General features: G+C 42.6%; 1 protein-coding gene and 1 pseudogene across 3 annotated transcripts in view; both read left to right on the top strand.

The window, feature by feature from the left end:
- Positions 1 to 21,420, top strand: part of LOC149169165 (callose synthase 3-like) — a 425,897-nt gene that overhangs the window by 331,460 nt on the left and 73,017 nt on the right. The window lies entirely within an intron of this gene.
- On the top strand, positions 8,106 to 9,044 carry LOC149169166 (RNA polymerase sigma factor sigA-like; annotated as a pseudogene).

Here is a 21,420-nt window from a genome sequence, read left to right as displayed (position 1 = left end):
TTTTGCCGAAGAAGCATATTCTCTTAATCTAAAGCATATGTTCATTCCTTCTAACCATGCTTCAGCGCGTTCACCTGCTCGGCCTCCTGAGAATTCTAAAAGAATGTTCAATGAATTAATTCACATGGAGCAAACAGCTCAATGATAATACAAAGATATTTACAAGAATAGAAACATCAGGTTTCTATGTAGAATATCGAACAAACAGTTTCATCTAAGAAACTGCTAAAAGAATAAGAATAGAAACATCTAAAAGACTGAGCATTACTAAATAGAGATATAGAGATATATTCTAATACCCTCCCTTAATGCTCAATCTATTTACAACACCAATAGACCCGCGAAATTTTACAAATTTATCAGGACCAAGAGGCTTGGTAAAGATATCGGCGGGCTGCTCTGTGGTGGGAACATAGTGCAACTGAACTGAGCCGTCTTCAACCAACTGTCGAATGTAGTGGTAGTGAGTTTCCACATGCTTTGTTCGTTCATGAAAGACAGGATTCTTGGCAAGTTTGAGCACTCCCTGATTATCACAAAACAAAGAAGTAGGCCTTGTCTGAAAAACATGCATATCTGCAAGCATACGACGAAGCCAAACTGCCTCACAGGCTGCCTTAACTGCTCCCCGATACTCTGCTTCTGTTGAGGAGAGAGCCACAACCTGTTGCTTCTTACTAGTCCAAGTAACAGCTCCAGATCCTAGACTAAACACATACCCAGCTGTAGATTTACGGTCATCAACCGAACCGGCCCAGTCAGAGTCAGTGTAGCCACTGAGAGTAGAAGTGGAGCTGTGAGTATATAAGAGGCCATAATCAGAAGTACCACGCACATATCGTAGCACCCGCTTTGCTGCTATCCAATGATCAGCTTTAGGAGCTGACATAAAGCGAGAAATGTAGCTTACTGCAAAACTGATGTCAGGTCTGGTAGCAGTAAGATAGATGAGACTGCCCACTAATTGCCTGAATAAAGTTTCATCCACAAGAGGAGAGGATGACTGTGCTGAAAGTTTGAGCCCTGGTTCCATAGGAGTCGTGGCCGGTTTGCAATCCTGCATTCTGAACCTTTCCACAAGATTTTTGGCATACTTGGACTGAGAAAGAAAGATCTGATTTTCAGTCTGCCATACTTCAACCCCCAGACAGTAATGAAGAAGTCCCAAGTCTGTCATCTCAAAAGTTCTGCATAGATCTTGTTTGATCCCATGGATCAAATGTGCAGAGCTGCCAGTAATGATAAGATCATCCACATAGACAACTACAAACAAGATATCATCATCAGTATGCTTGATATACAGGTTTGCATCAGATGGACTCCTCTGAAAACCTTGATTTGTCAGATACTGATCAATTTTTATGTACCAAGCCCGAGGAGCTTGTTTCAATCCATAGATGGCTTTAACTAACCGACACACTTTCTGTTCTTGACCAGCAACCTTGAATCCTGGAGGCTGCGTCATGTAGACTTCTTCTTGGAGATCACCATTTAGGAAAGCACTTTTTACATCCATCTAATGAACTTTCCAATTGAACTGAGCTGCTAGGGCAAGCACAAGCCTGATAGTACTCATCTTGGCTGTAGGAGCAAAAGTCTCCTCATAGTCGATGCCTTCCTGCTGTGAAAATCCTCGAGCCACAAGCCGAGCTTTATACTTGTCTAAGGTTCCATCAGCTTTGTATTTGACTTTATACACCCATTTGCAGCCTATGGGTTTTTTGTCTGCGGGAAGATCAGAAAGAGCCCATGTGTGATTCTTCTGAAGACTCTGAAATTCTGCTTCCATAGCCTGTTCCCACTCAGATATACCCTTAGCTTCTGAATATGTTTGAGGCTCAAAAGTACTGTGAAGGTTAGCCATAAGAGCAAAATTGACTGAAGACTGTTGTCTGTTCTTATGCCTAGAAGTTCTACCTTCAAGGAGCTCATCATCCCGGAGATCACCTATGGTTTTAGCCCACCATTTTGGCCGAAGAGAAGAAGAACCAATATCAGGATTAGAGGGACCAATATCAGGAGGAAGAGAAGCAGGCTCAAGAGCAATAGGGATAGCAAGAGGGGGATTAGCTTCTGGAGGAAGCTCAGATAGAGTAGTATCAAATCTTGATGCTACATCATCCCTCCCATCAGATGAACTGACTGGAAGAAGAACACTGTGAGGCGGATCCTCAGAACGCTGCTCAGAAGAAGAAGACTGAAAGAATCCTCTGTCTTCATCAAATACTACATCTCGACTGAAGCTAAGTCGACCAGTGGCTATATCTATCAGCCTATAAGCCTTGTGATGATCACTGTATCCTGTCATCATGAGTTTCTGACTTTTGGAATCCAACTTAGATCGCTTAGCAGATGGAATCCAAACATATGCAACTGAGCCAAAAACTTTGAGATGACTGATTTTAGGCTTACGACCAGACCACACTTCTTCAGGAGTCTTCCCTTTAACAGCCTGAGTAGGGGATCGGTTAAGAAGGTAAACAGCAGTAAATACTGCTTCAGCCCAGAATTTGTTTGGAACACTCCGGTGTTGTAACATGGAACGAGCCATTTCAACAACCGTGCGATTGCGACGCTCGACAACACTGTTCTGCTGGGGAGTGTAAGGTGTGGTGAATTGACGTTTGATGCCATGAATATCACAGAAGTTGGCAAAAGCTGAGGAACAAAATTCCCCCCCATTGTCGGTCCTAAGGGTCATGATATTACAACCAGATTCGTTTTCAACTAAAGTTTTAAACTTCTGAAAGGTACTAAGAGCATCAGATTTATTTTTTAAAAAATACACCCACATCTTTCGACTGAAGTCATCTACAATAAGTAAAAAGTATTTGCAAGCAGTTATAGAAGCTGTATTCATAGGACCACAAATATCAGCATGAAGTAACTGAAGTACCTGGGATGCGCGCCAAGATTCTCCATTTTTGAATGATGACCGATGTTGCTTTCCCGCTTGACAGGCGCTGCATACCCCCAACTGCTGAGTCTGAATATCAGGTAATCCTGACACAAGTCCCTCCCGAGAGAGCTGAGAGAGATACTGCATATTGAGATGCCCATATCGTTGATGCCATAGAGTACTGATGGGAGAGACACGAGCTGCTAGTGCCACTTCTGGAAAGTCACCGGTGTCAAGTAGCCTGTATAGACCATGGTCCTCGAGGCCAGTAGCAACTGTCAGACTGGTCTCCCTGTCAATGATGGAGCACTTGTGTGCACTGAACATAACATCAAGTTGAGGAGAATTCCTCATAATCTGACTGACAGAGAGCAGATTAATCTCCATACCAGGAACATAGTATACATTTAGAAATATGAGCGTGCGTCCACCAGACTGAATTTGAACTGTACCCCTGCCAGCAACAGTGTACTTTTCACCTCCACCAAATACAACTGAATCACTGAAAGGTGAAAAGTCAATAAACCAGTCACGCCTGTGAGAGAAGTGGCGTGATGCACCAGAATCAATGTACCATGCAGAGGAAGGTACATGTTCTGAAGACCTTTTAGCCATAAAGGCGTAAAAGGCAGAATCTGTCTGCTCGGAATGTTCTGCAACATTCGCTGTCTGATGTGACCCTCCCTGTTTCTTTTGTTCAGCAGCAATCCTCTGCCTGCAGTCTTTCTTCATGTGACCGAACTTGTGACAGTAATTACACTGTACACTTTTCTTCCTGTTAGGATCAAAAGACTGAGATGATCCTCTCTGCTGAAAAGACTGAGAGGACTGATATTTTGCAGCAAATGCATTTTCCAAGGGCACTGATGAAGTACCACTACCAAACTGCTGTTTCCACCTATCTTGCTGCAGAAGTTTGGTACATAAATCTGAAAACTTCAGATCAACATTTGTAATGTTGAGTGTTTCAATGAAGTGTTCATAAGATTTTGGTAGACTCTTCAGGGTAATGACTACCATATCTTCTTCCTCCATGGTCCGACCAATGGCGTCGAGCTGATCTCGAATGTCTTTAATTTTGTTGAGATGTTCCTGTAAAGACATATGTTCATCCATCATGATGGAGAACAACTGATTTTTGAGAAAAAAAGCTCTGCTTTTATCAGATGTGTCATGCAATTCTTTCAACTGTTCCCAGATTTCAGCAGCTGTCTTGCCAGAAGGGATCTGTGGTAACTGATCATCAGCTACAGAGAGCTTGAGAAGCATAACAGCCTCTCGATTTCGATCATCAAATTTATCTTGATCGGTCCCGGCTGTACCTGGACGAAGCTCTTTGCCCAAAATGAGTTGATCAAGACGCCTGTACTCAAAAATGGTCAGCAGTCTTTGTTTCCAAATGTTATAGTTGCTGCCATTAAACCGTTGATTTCCTTCTAACATCAGATTGGTAAGTGTGGCCATTTTCACAAAGAGAATACAAAAGTATGACACACAAGAACAATGTAGCTGACTGCTTATGCTGGTGAAAATTTAAAGAACGGACTTTCAGCTGTCTAAAACAATAGTAGTACTGCTAATACAGTTCTGAGAATACAGTTTGCCACAAGAAAATGCCGGTCTACCATAAGAGTATACTTATGCAATAAACAGATGTCACAGGTCTGAGTTTGTAATGAAGACTGTCAGGATCACAAGAAAAAAAAATTTCCGCTGATTGGTAACCCACTGCCGGCAATCAGAACCATACATACAGCAAATACAAAATTTGAAATACGGACCCACATATGCTGTCTCAGTTTCACGTTTACACTGCTGGTAAATACCACGGATATATTGGCCCACAAAACAAATACGCAGATCTGAAACAAATACGATCTATGCTTCCGGCAAACACCACGGATGTATTGGCCCACGTGAGCTTCACGTCACGTCTCAGGTATATACGTCTCAGGTATATACGAGTTTGAAATACGTGTCACGTCTTAGGTATATACGTCTCACGTCTCAGGTATATACGCCTCAGGAATGAACCACGGTTTTCAAGTATCCACGGGTCTGCAGTATATATTAACCACCTGCGAGATTTGTATCCACGGATTTTTGAAATATATATATAACAGGTTTCAAATGTATCCACGGAATGAACCACAGTTTGCAAATATATATTCACGGGTCGGCAGAATATATCCACGGGTTTCAAAAGAAATATATATTAACCACGGGTTTCAAATATCTATCCGCGGGATTGAAATATCATGACCACGGGTGTCAAATGTATCCACGGAATGAACCACAGTTTGCAAATATATATTCACGGGTCGATAGAATATATCCACGGGTTTAAAAAAATATATATTAGCCACGGGTTTCAAATATCAAGACGCCTGTAGTGATATCCTCCTCTTATCTCATAGCATAGCGGATATCAAAAAATAGGGTGCATTTCCATCTACGGGATTTTGACAGAGTTGAAATAAAAACCACGGGATTTTGACAGAGTTGAAAAAACCACGATTTTGAAACCACGATTTTGCCTGCAGATCGAATTTTCAAACCACGACTCTGACTTTCAAGAATGAGTTTTGAGGGAAAACACCTGGATCACGATTGCTGAGGAATTCCACGTTGTGGTCGAGTAGCCGCCAGGCGAAGACGAAGATAGCCGGATTCCGCTCCCATGAAAACAGTCACCGCCCCAAAGTTATTTTCTTAATAAAAAGATCATGCAAGGGAAGAATCCATTTCTGTATCGAGATGGACGACTGTAAGCTTTTATCACAGCGAGCAAAGCCGAGGCTAAGACTCAGTGAAGGCTGCCTGGCTTACAGAGGGCTCGACCTTAGAAAGGACTCAAGAGATTACGATGCAGATAGAATTACTGTTTCAAGAAGAATCTCTTAACCTTGCTCTGATACCATAAAAGAATGTTCAATGAATTAATTCACATGGAGCAAACAGCTCAATGATAATACAAAGATATTTACAAGAATAGAAACATCAGGTTTCTATGTAGAATATCGAACAAACAGTTTCATCTAAGAAACTGCTAAAAGAATAAGAATAGAAACATCTAAAAGACTGAGCATTACTAAATAGAGATATAGAGATATATTCTAATAAATTCTGGGAGTCTAATTTTCTGAAGCTCCCTAGAAATGTCTTCTTTTGATCGTTTGGGCTTAAAATTCTTTGGTTTCGCTGAACTGGTAGCTAAAGGTTGAAATTCCTCTTTGGTCTTAGCCTTAGTTGATTCTTTTAATGTCTCCAATAAGGCTTCCAATGAGTTCATTATCACGGTCAACTCTGGTGCTGGGGCGATTGATGTTGATAATGGTCTTGGTGGTGACGATGGTGATGGTGGTGGCGATGGGGATGATGATGGCGACGGTGGCGGCATTAATGACGGTGATGCTGCCCGATCACATCGTCGTCGCTCATAAGTCTTTACCATTGTAATGGTTCCTGTATACATAATAAAATTCTATAAAAATTTTGAGGTAGACAATCGAATTTAACATATAATTTTCTTTTGCAACTTCACATTCATAAACGGGTATAGTTTTGCTATTTTTATCTGCTAGGCAGATCTTACTGGTACCGAGGTCAAGGAGGGTGGTCTCGCGACCTCCTTGTCCTAATGCAGGGTATTCTATCCTAATATGAAATAATGCAGAAGTGTATGGTCATTAGCTCCTAAGGTAGATCATCTAAAATTTATTACTAAATAACATTCACAAAATGAAAATGTTAAATGCCTCGTTACAATGAACATCGGCAACATACCCGTCACACCTCAATCTAGCTATTACCTTTAAAGAAGGGCATACATATTTATATTTTTGAATATATTACTTAGATATGGATTAAACCTATAATATATATAAATGAAGGATTGTTCTGGTTCCATATCAGTTTGACCTTTAGCCGGGAAATTTACCATAGACATGTCATGATTAAAATCTAGAAGAGATACAGTTCAGCAGTCTACCATACCATAAATGTACGTTGGGGGTCAAACTGAAGAAATAAATTAGGATGAAAAATGTGATTATGATTGTTAGAACCAGCAGATAAGGAACAACAGAAAAGGAACAGTAGAAAAGGGACAGCAAAGAAGGAACAACAAAAAAGGAACAGCAGGAACGGGAGAGTCGTTCCTTTGGAAAAGTAACAGCAGAAAATACAAGTGCTGTGTCTATACCGAGCTTCCCAAGTTGGATAAGACCTTGGTACAGGGCCAAGGCTTCTGCTCTGTTAGAACCAGCTTTGTTTAAGAATGACTCTGGTTTGATCGAGATTTGACTATTGCGAGTCGTGTGATGGTAAAGCGAAACGTTGATGGTGCTGTTTCATACACACATAAACTTGTTTAGAATTCAAGAACCTATTCTTAGAATACCAACTCTTGCTATTCATTTGGACAGGGCAGTGAATGATGGATTTAAGATTGATAAATAGGCCCATCTTATACCTGTTCTGGGAGAATATTTGTATCATCTATTTTTCTTCCAGATTTAAATATCCTATGATTTTCTTTATGACAACTAGTGTTTGACTGATTCATTGAATCTACATGGCTATAAATATCAAATCAACTTGTTTTGCAGGCAATTGCATTTTTTTCTTTCATTAATACTGCATCAAGATCCAGGTAAAATCCATTACCCTGAAAATATAATAAACTGGATAGCATTCCTTTGATCATGACAGTGTTTCGAACTATCAAACAAATGGATGACACAGTTGACAAATCTAAGTCAAATGTGATTGATTTTTTTTTCCCTGCTGTTTATCAAACCATAGATTATGTTCTAGTTACGTAAGCTCTGAGTTGGTTACCTTGGTTGAAGTGTATTCCCCTTTTCTTCATGTTATTTCCTTATATGTATTATCTCTTTGTGGCTAAAGATTTCACATTTCAGCATTTTTAGTCATTGTTTGACAAATTTCTTCATTTGCAGAATCTCTATGCCTTGTGTGATCTTGGTATTTTGATCACAAAGGACTTTGCTCAAAGTTAGATCAACACTGGAAGTGAACCGATATCAATATCACTCCCAGGATTGTACTGTAGGGCTGAAGGTGCCCATTTAAAGGTTGTTTTACTTTGTCATGTAGCTAATCTACTTTTTGCTCTATTGTTTTGTCGTAAAACGCAGGCTCGATTTTGAATTTCAACTATGTGATACACAACCAAGTATTCCTTGAGCTTCACTTTGCAAGGCACGGGTAACTATCCAACCGGCGTTGCCACCTCCAGAGTGGAATGATCATTGCTTTCAGTAAATCAAAGAACAGAGCCACCGATGAGTACGGTTGCAATCATCGGGGTCAATACAGGAAAGCAGCTTCTACGCTCTTCATTTCTTCCATCAGAACTGGCGGAAGATTGGCTTCATTTACGGATCAAGGAACTGTACAGTTTACTACTAGTGTGCGGAAACATGTTTTGCTTGCAAAGAAGAGTACGAATTCCAGAACGCAATGTAGGTCTGACAAACAAAAACAAGAAGAGTCTTTGAAAGCATTGGGAGATTCTCGTGAATTTTTGGCATCTTCCAGCAATGAAACAGCATGCACAACATCCATTGTGCTGGAAAATGATGTTATTTTTCAGGAAGAACATTCGTTGGAGGCTCTAATTCTTCTTCAGAAGTCTCTGTTGGAGAAACAATGGGGCCTTTCTCTTGATTTAACCAAATCAAGAGAGCTTAGCTCTTCAGAGCGCCATGAGAAAGTGGAAGTTGTCCGTTCAGGGAAACCATCTGCTCGGCAGCATCGACTAGCTGCAAGAAGCAAATCAACTCAGAATTTGGTTCGAGTAAAATACCTGGATCATAAAATAACTGAAAGAAAGCAAGAACGCGTGTCTCTGAAAGTAGAATCGCTGCGGCATCAGATGACAGATTACATGAGGGCATGCTAAATAAAGATTTGCTTACATGCAAAGAGGTTGTGCGCCTTTCAAACATAATACAGACTGGTCTTTCTTTAAAGAGACACAAATCAAGGTTTCAAAGTCAAACTAGGATATGAACCGTCAGATGCACAATGGGTTGCTTCGATGAATATGTCTGTAATTGAGTTAAATGCAAAGCTCATGAAGTCTGCTATTGGTGCATACCAACAAGCCAAACCGTGAATACATAGAATTTCAACGACGGTCCTGTGGTATAGGGGTAACACGCAGTGCTTGTAAACATGGGGTCTTAGATTCAAACCGCAGAAATGTAACCGTAAATTTTTTAGAAGTTTTCACGCAGCAGAATTCAACCACAAAAATTACACGAGCGTAGGGCCTATGAGGTCGAAAGGGTTTGAACAACCCTCTGATACCATATGTAAGAACCGATAAACAAATGCAAAAAAAACAGTAAGGGTTTTAAAGCATGAACCTGTAACATTTCAACAGAAACCTGACAAAATCAATTAACGGGACTGTTGAGGTACCTACCTGTACTACTGCAGTTGAAGATGCCTCCGGCTACGCTGCTCCAGTTACCGAGAGACCGAATCCACGCAGCGAGACTGAGCAGAGCCTGGCTGTTCAATCCAGTAAGCTTCTTAACAGAAGCTGACTGCTCCCCCGTGCCCAGAACCTCAGAACTCTCAAGCTCTTCCAATGGCTGATTCCCCTTCTTCCGAATTCTTCCCTCTGGTTTTTGTGTCCCCCTCCGAATTCCATGTTCCATGGTTTTTATGCTCTGGCTTGGCAGTGGCCGCCCTTCCATCTGTAGCCATCGCTTACCCTATTGGTGGCAGGCCCGCGCCCACGTATCCCCTCTTGCTCTCCTCGCAGGTCGTGAATGAGTCCCTTTATGTTTTAAACCATATGGTTTTATTAATTATTCTTTTTAATATGACCAATACATGGTGTATACATGTATCATTTAAAACATTATAACCTTTAAACATTATACATGTATCATTATAACTTTATAACATTTAAAATATATCACATTGTTTTATATATATTTGTTTTAAATATAACATTATAAACTTTATACTTGGATCCCCTTTTAGTTAATTACTTATATTAATATTTAACATTTATTTTATTAATTTATTAATATAATTTTATCAATAATGTGGAACATATAATATGTATAGTCCTTTTTTAAGATGTAACCATGCATTACGCAATATTGATGAAAGAGTAGAACTTCTATTCCAAGAAGTGTCATGGTATTTAGCACTTATAATCAATTTAGTATAAAATACTAGTGCGATGTATGCGACACATGCATATGTAGCTATCATATGCATGTACCGTATACCTGCTATTATGCTTGCGTTCTTTGTATTTATAGATGGGTCGTTTCAAGACCCATGATGAATTGTCTGTCGTGGGGCATACACCTCAAGATTCAGAGTTGGTTAGACTGGCCCTCAATTCTATCTTAGATGAGTGGCAAGTCTTTGTCCAGAGTATCTTGGGTAGAGCAACATTGCCAAATTGGGATGACATGTGGACAACTCTTAAACAAGAGGAGCTAAGGAGAGACTTAGTCAAGGTTAAATTTGACGAAAGCAGCAACAATGGGTCGAAGCCCAAGGAGGAGGAGGATAATGTAGCCCTTTGCATCGAAGGGACAACAGGAGGAGCGGAGATGTAAGAAGGACATCTCGCAGATCAAGTGTTTCAAGTGTGGTGAGATTGGTCACTACGCTACACAGTGTCCTCTCAAGAAGAAGGACAAGGATGAGAAACATGATCTGAAGGTTGTGTCTGCGATGATCGAGGAAGAGGAGTTCGCCATGACAACCGAGATACCTATAGGAGGGAGGTGGGTTGATTTGGAGTTGTAGTTCGAAAGAGCTACAGATGGGCAGGATCCTTGAGGAGCCCACCGCTTGGATCAATTCCTTGCTACGGAAGCCCGAATCAGAAGTAGCAGGATGGACTGATGTCGGATGGTGCCGAGGAGTGTCAGAGAAGCAGTTGTAGTGGCTAGGAGCATCAAAGACTGAACAATGCAGAGCAGAGTTGGTAGCAGTGCAGATGGCACAAAGCAGAGGTCAGCAACAAAGCAGTAGATTCAGAGGGTCAGCGCAGAGACTAGCAATAGTCGGGCTACAACATTCACATGGTATCATATTGAACACAGTTAGGTCAATAATTTTGGATGCTTTTCCATTGCAAATGGAGTGGCAGCAACAATTTGCAGTGCAGTGGCAGTGCTAGCAGTAGCACAGATGCAGCACTTGAGAGGGAGTTGTAGTACAGATACAGTGTTGACAATGGCAGTGTTAGTAGCAGTACAGTTGCAGCAACAACACAATGGTTGGTGGACAGCATGTCAAACATCAGTGGAGCAGAGGATGATGCTTCAGAGTCAGAGCAGTATACAACAACGTATATTGCTAGAGCACATTCCTCGCTAAGAGGAAATGTTGGTTTGCGGTAGCATCAGATGCGCTCTAGGCCTCAAAATTTGCAGGGAGGCTTAGACACATGCATTCTCCAATGCTCAGAAATTGTTTTGGGAAACTCCACCGAGAGACAATTTTATTAAAATAATTAAAGGGTATTAATATAAACTGTGGGTGAAACTTGTAAAAGAAGGCAGAGATCAATTCAATATGATCATAGCCATTGATTAGGATCTAATCTAAGTCGTTGATTGATCAACGAGAGGATTATAAGAGGAAGCTTGATGGGCACTTGGAGAACACACTAAGAGATCAAGATATCTAATTTCTGAAGTGAGAAGTTCGGAGGAGGAAATTCTGATCGAGTAGATTTCTTGCAGTTGAGGGGCAGAGATAGCATCCAGAGAGATATTTTCTCTGTCAGAGAATCATTAGCAGGGAGAGGCAGAGAGTGATCCAACACCTCTCACGCAGAGACTGACATAGGGCCACGCAGAGGGTGAGAGAAAGGCTGAAATTTTGCAGCAAAGTCAGTTTCAGAAGTCGGGAACCGGGGTGTGAGATCGGGAGGCTGAGAGCAGTGACTTTGGGCAGCAAATCGGTCAGTTAGCTGGGTGATGCAGTGTCTAGAGGGGTTGACCCAGGGACTGCGTGAGGACTGCGCAGAGGCAACGTAGAGCCTGCTAGAGGCACCTCATCCAGTGACCAGATCAGCCAAGATTTATCTATGTGATTGTGTGAGGTAATCTCACTAATCTTTCTGCCAATATTCCTCTCTGTAACTAAATAAGCCTTGAGGTATTCAGAGATGTATTCAGAATTTGCTGCTACTTAGTAATAATAAACCTTCAGAACTGCTACACTAGTTTTCCCGCATTGTGTTTTTCTAGGGACATTTGTCCAGCAATAATGGTGTTATTGTGTTGTATTTTATTTCTTGCTCAGTTTCTTGTTTCCACATGTAATTTAATTAAGTGAAAGCTGCAGTGTATGTATTTCGATATTTGTCGTAAGAAACTAGAAGTAATTTGTTTAAAGGAATTTAACAAATAGGAGAAATATCATTAGTTGCTGTAGTAGGGATTTTGGTTTAGGAATTTTCACATGTTTTACTTGTCGGGAGCCATGGGCGCCAGGTCACCGATGCACAACAGACAAGGCCCACTATATTGAGGTCTTCTTGGATAGTGACCAGTAGGATGATGTGGAATTGGAGTTTGGTGGGGGAGATAGTGCGGGTCAGGCAGAAAGGGGACCACCACCACCACCACCACCTGGGGGAGCACCTTTCTCACCATCTGGGGGAGTCCTCGCTTCTTTGCGTGGAATTCCCAAATTTTTGACTTTGAGGATCCAAGGCACAGTGCAGGGATAACGTGTTTCGGTTTTGGTAGATAGTGGGGCCACCCACAATTTCATTGATGGTTAGATGGATCATAGGTGAGGCATCACTACAAAGGAGTTCGAGGGGTTCTCAATTCTAGTGTTGGGGGACAGGACTATGCAATGCACCCGATATGTTCTCGCGTTGACAGTGACCATGGGGAACTACTTGGTGACAAATCATTTCTTTGTTGTGGATGTGCCAGACACCAACGTGGTGATGGGTGTCCAGTGGCTCTACTCCCTTGGCTGGGTCACCACTGATTAGAGGAAACTGGAGACGGAGTTCGCAGGGTCAGATGGCAAGCTGGTAGTTCTTTGGGGCATGCGTTCATACCCTACACAGACATTTTCATTGCACAGTATGGAGATTGACTTGAGGCATGGGGACATAGCATGGGAAGTGGAGCTGAGGATTTCGGAGGTTGGGGGACAACCCAAGCCACCTCATCCAAACATACAAGCCATCTTGGACAGATACCCGGTAGTGTTTGGGGACATACCACCAAGGTAGCCACCTGACAGGGGTTTTGAGCACACCATCGAGTTGGAGCCTGGGGTGTAGGCAATTATCACCACTCCTTATAGGCATCCAAAGGCCTACAAGGACGAGATCATTCGTGGCATCAAGGAGTTGCTGGCATTGGGGCACATTAGGCCGCATTCTAGCCCCTTCACTTTATCAGTAGTTCTGGTGAAGAAGAAGGATGGGACTTTGTGCATGTGCATTGATTATAGGGCACTCAACAAGAAGACCTTGAAGAATAGATACCCCATCCCGCGCATTGATGAGCTGATGGATGAGCTTAGAGGAGCCAAGTACTTCTCTAAGATAGATTTGTGCTCGGGGTACAACCAGATTAGGGTGAGGGATCAGGACATCCCCAAGACGGCTTTTAGGTGCCACTATGGGTACTTTGAGTTCTTGGTCATGCCCTTTGGGTTGACCAACACACCTGCCACCTTTTTGTCATGCATGAACCATGTATTCCGTGGGCAATTGTGGAAGTTTTTGTTGGTGTTCTTCAATGATATCTTGATTTACAGTTGGATATGGGAGCAGCAATTGCAGCACTTGGAGATGGTGTTGCGTATCTTAGAGGAGCAACAATTTTACGCCAAGTTGTCCAAGTGTGAGTTTGGGTTGACAGAGATGCTCTACATGGGACATATCATTGGCATAGATGGAGTGAGGATGCATGAGGAGAAGATCAAGGCCATCCGAGATTGGCTTGAGCCCTGGAATGTGACTGGGTTAAGGGGATTCATAGGTATATGCACCTACTACAGGAAGTTCGTAAAGGGCTTCTCACAGCGAGCAACTCCCCTCACAGATTTGACGAAGAAGGGGGCTTTTACATGGACGGATGGGATACAGTCAACATTTGATCACCTCAAGGAGGTGATGAGTAGTTGCCCAGTTTTGGCACTTCCAGATTTCACATAGTTGTTCACATTGGAGTGTGATGCATTAGGAGAGGGGTTGGCACAATATTATCTCAAGATGGACACCCCATTGCTTTTGAGAGTCGGAAACTCCTTCCACATGAGAGGTTGTATTCTATCTACGACAAGGAGATGTTGGCCATCATGCACGTTGGCCAAATTCCGATAGTACCTAGTGGGCAACAAATTTCGGGGCAAGACTAACCACAATAGTGTTCGCCATTTTATGGGGCAGCAAAGGTGGGTCAGCAAGGTGCAGGCCTATGATTTCGACATTGAGTATGTCAAGGGAAAGCATAATATAGTAGTAGATGCATTATCCAGGAGGCCCGCGACACTTTCACTTGTGAGCATTTTCCATGATTGGAAGGCGTAGTTGTTGGTGGAGTATTCCAAGGACCGATGGACATGTGAGATTTTGGAGGGCATTCACGCTGATGAGCGTTATAGGGTGATGGCTGAGGTCATTTACTACAAGGAGCATATATTCTTGGTGCCAGGTTCATAATTGAAGGAGACGATTCTCCATGCAGCTCATGACTCCCCACTATCGAGACACCAGGGGTTTTGGAAGACATACATGGCAGTCAGAGAGCATTTCACCTAGAAAGGCCTCAAGGGGGACATATTGAGATATGTGCAAGAGTGTGAGGCTTGCCAGAGGAACAAGGGGGAGTTGACCCATCCAGTTGGGTTGTTGCAGCCACTTCCCATTCCTGAGGGGAAATGAGAGAGTATCTCCATGGACTTTATCACAGGACTCCCTATGGTGTAGGGCAGAGATTGTATTTATGTAGTATTGGATCGATTGGCCAAAAATGCCCACTTCTTCGCCATCCCGACATGGTACTCAGCGTCACAGGTGGCTGAGTTGTTCTTCAGGGAGGCCTTTTTCTTGCATGGGCTTCCTAAGACCATAGTCATTGACAGAGACAGTTGGTTCATGAGGGCATTCTAGCAAGACCTTTCAACTTAGTGGTACTGAGCTCAACCCAAGCACTAGTTACCATCCACAAACCGACAGTCAAACGGAGAGGGTCAACAAATGGTTGGAGGGCTACCTACAGAATTATGTGACCGAGCAGCGGCGGGCATGGATTCGATGGTTGCATCTTGGTGAGTACTGCTACAACACCACCTACCACATGTCCATTGGTATGTCACCTTTTCATGCCTTGTATGGTTATGGTGCCTTGTATTTTGCTGACATTGTTTTTGGAGATAGTCGGGCCCAAAGGCCAAAGATTGGATCCAAGAGAGCCAAGATATCCTCAAGACTCTCAAGGATAATTCGTTGACAACCCAGAATCAACAAAAGATGTACGCATATCGGCATAGGATTGAGAGGCAGTTGGGGGGGGGATTTGGTTTTTCTGCAGCTACAGCCATATCGTCGGTCTACATTGAAGCAAAAGGGGGCCAAGAAGCTACAACCACATTGCTATGGGTTGTACAGGGTGACTAGGAGACTTGGGGAGGTGGCCTATGAGCTGGAGCTCCCACCAGGGAGCAAGATTCACAACGTCTTTCATGTCTCATGCCTCAAGAAGGTATTGGGGCAACAGGTGACAGCAACTATGGAGTTGCCTCCACTTGATGATGAGGGACTATGGAGTATGCTGGAGGAGCTTACCAGATGAGGATGCCACTTGGGAAGGTGAACACATACTTCAGCATCAAGCGTTGAAGTTGCTCGGGGACAAGCAACATTTGGGAGGGGAGGACTGTAATGTCCCTTCCTAACTTAATTTGTCCCAAGTTTATTTTTCCACAATTTTGACATTTTTGGTAACCACGGGACCCACAAAATTTTGGTAGAAAGACTTAGGAGAAAAAGGGAGGCCGAAATACTTGGTTAATGGAGCTTGGGGCCACACACAAGGAATAACGCATTTGCCTAAGGAGAAATTCAAATAGCCAAGGGAGGTCAAAAAGCTAGATGGAGGGACCCATGTGGGAAAAGGAAGCTCAATAATTATAAATAGGAGGAGCTCAGCCTCATTTGAGGTCTTTTTTCAATTGAACTCACTCTTGTTGCTCGAGTTGCTTAGCCGGTTCACTTGTTGTTTAGCACCAAATTTTCCAAGCGAACTCACCCTTTCTTCGGGGGACTTTGAGTGCCACCCTAGGGAGGTCGAATCCTACCACTTTGGAGAAGAGTTGGAGGGATTTCAGAGCCTATCTTTCAGTCATTTGCTCGGCTAGTGCATGTTCCAGGAGGACGCAGGAAGGGAGTACGCAGAGGTCACTTCAGGGGTCTTCTAGATAGCACTTGCCGTGAGAATTTTGGTATTGAAGCTTCAGTGGGATATCAGCATTTTGGAGGAGTTTTAGAGCAGGAGATTGTTGCTTGAAGGCAGTGCGAATTGCATCTTCCAAGGCCAGCGCAAAAGCCTCTCACTAGGCACACGTGGGAGCTTGAGGAACAAGTTGGGGAGCTAGAGATTGTCAGGGGAAATAAGGAGAGCCTTGGGGAAGTGTAACTCAGCCATTTGGTGTGATTTGGAGGGTTTTTTCTATGAGTTACAAGCAGACCATATTTTCCAATAGCTAGAGGAGGACATGGTATTTGGGGGTCGATTTTTCAGGGGTCAAAACCAGACCAAACCCTTTTTGGGTTTTGGTGGGTTTTTGGTGAGGAGCTTGGGATTAATTTTGCAAAATTTTCTGAGCACCAGAGGTGGGGTTTTTCAGCAGCTTCTTTCCAGTAGACAATGCAGATTTCTGGGGTAGCGCAGGGCATCATTGGAGCAGTTGATTCTATCATCTGGGCTTGTTGTTTTATCACTTGGGTTTTTTCACGCTTTCCAGTGAGACAAGCCCAGGTGCACTTCTTCCACACTATTGTACTATTGCCTCAATTGCTTAATAAAATGGCTTAGCTGGTTCTTATTTCTGGAGTTTACATGGATGTTTATTGACTGTTTGAAATTTGTTGGTGTTGTATTTGTTATTTGCTTTGAATATCATTGTTTTTCCTAATTAGGAACATTACATATAAATTGTTGGAATGAGTGTGTGAAGGATACATTATTTTCGAGATCACTTTGAGTGAGAGAGAAGAGGGTTGACTTGGGTGAAAAATACAAAAGTCGAGCGGTTGAGAAGAGCGGCCATACCCTAGGCTATGTGAACAAGAAAAGAGGCCAACTTTTCTATTGAAGAGGTCGAGCATTGGGCCATGGAAAGGGGTCATATGTTGTTGTGGAAAGAGATTGTGCTTCAGGGTGTACCAAGCAAAAGTGAAGGACGAATTTTTGAGGTTGTTGATTGGTTGTAATTTATCTGGATTTTTCTGAAACATAATAAAATCCCTCATTGCTGGATTTTCCCCACATAGGGGTTTTCTAGGGTAAATAGCTATGAAGAAATTGATTGTTTGAATTTTTGTTTCTGGTGTGCATAAATTGTTAGAAGCTTAGTTGTATTAACTGTGCATAGATTTTAGATTTAAATTTTTTGGGTCTTCAATAAAAAAAAAAATATTGTTGCCGCATTAATCTAATTGTTGTGCTTAGAGAATTTAACACAGGTCTTGATATCTATTGGGTATGTCTTTGTTTTGCCCAACCATCTATGTTGTTGCACATCATCACCGTGACTGTCACATCATCTCGCCCCTATATCTATTCTCTATCGCCCTTCATGATCTCAAAATTCAAACAACGTTATGTTGATCACTTTTGACATAATGCATGTGAGATTCCACCTAATGCTCTGCGCAAAAATCCACCTATAATATTCTCGTGTTGTTGACCAAATTTGACCAAAGATTGACCAAGCAATAACTTTTCACCAGATGCTTTGTTTGAAAATTTTCCACATGACATGGAATCCTATAGTCATGCTCTGGAATCTGAGCTTGGGTTGACATTTTGACCACCTAGGACCTAGGCCATTTTACATTGGGAACCATGAACTACCTCGAGAAATGTAATATTCCTAATGGAAATATAAAATGTTAAACAAAGCAAACATAGCAAAAACAAATGAAAAATTTACAACACATTTAACAACCAGAGATCTTCATGAACTGCATTGATCTGAGCCATTTTATTAATAAATAAGAGGGTACAATGTGGTGCTGGAAATAGTGCACCTGAGCTTGGTTAAGGCAAGCTAGCTAAGCCCAAATGAACACTAAGAAATGCATTTGAAATTTGCGGTTTCTCTCTCCTGGCTTTGCACTGAAATTACCTTGAAAATATGTTGCTTGCTGCAAAGAAATACTGCAATGGGCCTCCTCAAATGCTCAGAAAATTTCGAGAAATTAAACCCGGGCTCTCCACCAAGAACCCACAAAAACCCACAAAGGAATTGGCCAAATGTTGACCTTGGAATTTCGGCCCAATTTTTCCCTCGCCATCCAGCTGTTGGCTGAGTTGGGGTCCCTGTTTGACCCCTCAAATTTGCCCAGAAATTTTTTCCAAATTAATCTCGGCCTTTGTTAGTTTTTGTAGCATCGAATGTGTTCTAGCCACGAAATTTTGTGGAGAGACTAGAATACATCAGATCTCCAAAACCCAGAAATCATTTATGGAAATTCCACCTAAAAATGACTTAATTAGATTATTAGTCAGTTTTTAAATATTTCCTAGGTCTAAACTTAGGGAATATGAATAATTAATCATAATTAATTAAATTATGGTGTGAATGTTCTAGAAACCCACATAGATCGACTTCAAGTTAATTCTAGCCATCGATTAAGATTTAATCTTGGTTGTTGAAGTCCCAACAAAGGATTATAAGAAGTCGACAGGGCTTGGAGAAATAACTTGTCCAGTTCAATTTCATGAGCAGATTGATTTCCTGAGTAGCAGCACTCAGTGGCCACAGAGAGAGCCAGAGAAATTAAAGCAGTGAGAGAGGGGAAGGTATAGTGAAGTTGGAGGAAGGATTCCAGTTCCGGTGACTGCATTTGCGGAGAGGTAGAGAAGCCACAGTGAGGCTGACACAGAGTATCGCAGTAGCCTCTAGAGGCAAAGTCGAATTGATGGGGAGAAGCAGAATTTCAGTGCTAGAAGGTGGGCAGAGGTTCCAAAGGCCAAGAGAGACGTTTTCCCAGACAACAGTTGGTCGAACAACTTGAGGAGAAGTTGTTCCAAGCTGAGAGTAGCAGCAACTGCGTTAGGGTGAAGCAGTGACTGCGCAGAGGCAGTTTGGATGGCTCAATTTGAGTTGATGTTAGTGTCAAGATTTGCTTGTGGAGTGAGGAATTTCTCCTCGCTAGATTTTCTTGCCAGTATTTCTCCGTAGGATTGCCAGCTTCATCATCTAGTTGTACTCAGATTATTTCACTGCTGCATAATAATAAAACCCTCAGTTGTTGCACCAGTTTTCCTGAGTTGGGTTTTTCCGAAGACTTTGTCCAAAAATAATTATCATTTTATGTGTGTGCTAGTATTTCTTCTTGTGTTTATTTCTTCTGTAGTTTATTTGTGTAGGTTGCAGTGTGATTGATTCAGTATTTGTTGTGGCACACAGTAAATAAATTGTTAAAATTAATTTAACAATTAGGAGAATTTTTTTCAGTTGCTGCAATAGGAATCAAGATTTCGATTTTTCACCGCCTCTCCTCAATAAACCCAAAAAAACCCAAAAAGGGTTTGCCCTAGTTTTGACGCTCCAAAATTGACCCCCAAATTCTTGGCCCTCCTCCACAAGCAAAAGATGTAACCTGTAGCAAATGTTGCATTTGCTGCTACACCAAAATGCTGGAAAAGCCCCCACAATACTTCCACTCACTCCACCTCAAGTTTCATCCCCCAACTCCCTTCACTTCTCAACCTGCAAGCATGCCTCCTCCAAGAACTGCGTAATCCCTGTGTAGTTGCTGCCAATCCTCTCCACAAAATCGCACTCCCTGATGCTGGTACAAATTGGTATAGGTAGGACTTCCTCCTTGGGCTGGCACGTGAAGTCCACTGAAGCAAGGGTTGAGATCTCCACTCGGAGACACTTGTGTGCTAAACAACACTGCAGACTTGGCTTCAGCTCAAGCATGCTATGTCAATGACACAATTTCTGAATAGTTGATTGAATGACCAAAATGGGTGCCTCTTGCTCTATTTATCAAAGAGCCTCCAAGATGCCCATGTGGGCCCAAATCGACTTTCCCCGCCAACTTCACTCCAATGAGAGTGTCTTCCACATGTGGGTGTAATTCTCCATCTGGTGGCCCCCAAACTCCACTAGAGCCGCAATATTTCCCTTCCTTCCTAATGTTTGGGCCCCCACTTAATCCCAAAATTCATGTGGGACCTCTGAACCCACATCTCCTAAGTGCAAACATGAGATAAGACAAAATTGGGCAAGATTGATATTTCCCTTAGCAATATTGCTAAGTGGAAATATCACAGTCCTCCCTGTCAAAACGTTGCTTGTCCTCAAGCAACTGCCAAACAACACTCTCTCTAGTTGTTGCTCCCCATTGTCACTACCAAAATGTGCCATGGTCCCAGATGCGCCAAATTCATCCCTGACCTCTACACTATCCTGACATGAAAGAATCCCTCAATACCAGGATCCCAAGCCATCATGTTCCACCTAAATCTCCCCTTACTCCACTCACTATCATGCCCGGTAGAAGTACCAGAATTCCCCTATATACCATCAATGAGTAGGGGATCATGATAATGTGGCACTATGCCCAACTCCTCGTGAAGTTTTCCTACCACGTAGGCCACCCCATGCACTCCAGGAGTATACTCTCGAAGATACCACCCAATCCCTGCAGAGATAGTGTCTCGCTCATGTGAGCTTCTCTTGATATCATCCTTTGGCCCACCTGCCATGCTAATGAGGTCCCCCATGCCATCAGCGAGTCACCAAAGCCCAATGGAAGATCTAAATGATCTTCCCCTATAGAAAACAACTCATCCCTAAGGGTAGTTGTACTGCCAAGTCCTATGATTCTCGAATCCCAGGCTAGTCTAAAATGGGTGCCACTATGTTGTCATTGTGCAACTCTGATCATGACAGATTGCCCCTCATGCTCAAGTTGTATCCACCTCTGTTGGGACCTAATGGCAAAACATCTATGGAGTCCCAACGCATCTAGACCAAGAACCTCCATGATGTCACTTCCTACCCATCCAACACTCACCCTGATCCGTAGTGATAACAAGGAAAGCCAACCTTTCCATGCAATTAAGGCCTCAAAGCTCCCCCACATGTCAAACCAAGGGTGAGATGGGTCATCCCCCGTCCTGATTCCACTCACCACGAAGAAGAGTGTCCAATCAACCAACCAGATCCCTAAATCCCATAGCCAGAACGACTGTGGCATAGCCTTGATAGTTGATGGAACCAACCTG

The sequence above is a fragment of the Pinus tabuliformis genome, chromosome 4_2 (assembly GCF_031772625.1).
Source record: "Pinus tabuliformis cultivar Carrire ecotype Pingquan chromosome 4_2, CPIR1, whole genome shotgun sequence".
Lineage (NCBI taxonomy): Eukaryota > Viridiplantae > Streptophyta > Pinopsida > Pinales > Pinaceae > Pinus > Pinus tabuliformis.
Note: the sequence above shows the minus strand (reverse complement) of the source record. Positions and strands in the feature narration are given on the sequence as shown.